This window comes from Dendrobium catenatum, unplaced genomic scaffold, assembly GCF_001605985.2.
Source record: "Dendrobium catenatum unplaced genomic scaffold, ASM160598v2 fragScaff_scaffold_621, whole genome shotgun sequence".
In the NCBI taxonomy this organism is placed as follows: Eukaryota; Viridiplantae; Streptophyta; class Magnoliopsida; order Asparagales; family Orchidaceae; genus Dendrobium; species Dendrobium catenatum.
The window spans coordinates 2,082,050-2,083,928 of record NW_021319083.1 but is presented as its reverse complement, the minus strand read 5'-3'; positions in this window follow the sequence as shown (position 1 = coordinate 2,083,928).

Sequence of the window (1,879 nt, the reverse complement as noted above, 5' to 3'; positions counted from 1 at the left end):
TCATAATCTTGTGACAGTGATTGGAGGGGCCGTAGTCGACGAGTGATCGAGGTCGGAAAGACAGGTGCCTGGTGACGGAGGTCAGAAAGACAGTAGTCGGCGGGCGATAGTGGTTATAAAGACTGTTGTCTGACAACGGAGGTCAGAAGGACTGTAGTAGGTTAGTGACGGAGGTCGAAAGTTACGCGTCAGGCAAAAGTTTGACGAAGGACGAAGTCTGGCTTCAAAAAGAAGTTCGGCGGAAATCTGACGATGAGCGGAAGTTTGGTGACGGTAGAAGTCCGACGAAAGTCCGGCGAAGAGCGGAAGTCCGACGTTGGATAGAAATCTGACGATGGACGGAAGTTAGGTGTCGGGTAGAAGTCTGACGAAAGTTTGGTGACAAACAAAAGTTTGGCGACGTGTGGAAGTCCCACGTCGGGTATAAATACGACGACGGGTGAAAGTTCGGCATCGCATAAAAGTCCGGTGATGATCGAGGATGAGTCTGGCGGCAAAAGAACTAAAGTTTCTCTTCTTCCATTGTGCTATTTTTTGGAATAAATGTCTAAAACGAAATAAGTCTGTGTTATTAATAAAAAAAATTGCCAAAAACTGATAGGATTGCATTTAATGGTACTTAATGCACCTTGCTCCCAGAAAATTAAAATCTATTAATCTTCTCCAATTCTACGTTTAGCACCGGTAAAAAAATAAATCCTGAGTTTATCTTCTCTAAGAGAAAAACTGTTGTTTATCTCAAAGGGTTTAAAAACCGGATCAGATCGGCCGGTTCAACCAGTTGAATCAGGAACCGTTCTGACAGCCGGTCTGGTTCTACCATTAGAGTCGGGCTGCAATCAAAATGGCCAACAACCGGTTCAAATAACGGTTCAGATCAAGTGCACCAAATTTGTAAACATTGGTTGCTAGAATTTTTAGTCAAACCTCTTCATCTTCTGGATGTGAAAGAAATTGAAATGTATTTGAACAAATTCATATCAACAGACAAAATCATCTTGAGCATCAAAGGCTTAATGATCTTGTATTTATTCGATACAATCTTAATTTGGGCATAAATATTACTATATTTAAATATTTTTGTATATAAACATGCATAAATTTTTTATGATGATTTATATTAATTTTATAGATTTAAAAAAAAAAAAAAACTATGATTCTTTGAATTATACAAGCATAGAATGGTGGATTTTTTAGTGCTTGATGAAGAACCTGTTTCAGAGCTAGTTTTGAAGAATTTAGAGACTGAAATTTATGCTGAAGATGTCATTTCTATTGATGAAGAACTAAATAATAACTGTACTAAAGAATCTCAAAGTTCGTTCTCAATTGGATTAAATTATATCTTTAGAATGAAATGTTCAATATATGTATATAATATTTTACATTTCTATTATGTAGATTATAATGTCCTAGATGAAGTTGGAGATGACCATGAAATAATTGGCAATGACGATATTAATGCATTTGGAGGAGAATGTTTTGATGAACAAGAATATAGGGATATAACTTTTAATGCTTCAAATTTAGGATGAGCTAGGCTAGAGTTCATTTCTTGCATTCAACACGAGCTGGAGCCAGTTATTTTTATCGACGAGCTGAGCGACCCGGTTCGTTTACACGCCTAGATGATAGCATCAAATAGGATTCTGCAATGGCTTGAACACAATGGAGCAAGGCAACAGCCAATCAAATACAAATGGAATGAATTTATGATTGTTGACTTCACAAGCTACAGCTTGATCGGTCTGGGCTTTTTCTGGAGGATTTCAGTCATGAGAGACACACTGGTGAGATCGACACAAGCATGTTTACCTTTTGTCCAGTAGTAGAACAATAAGAGTTGGGACTCTGTTACGAGCGGACCGGTCCCCTCTGG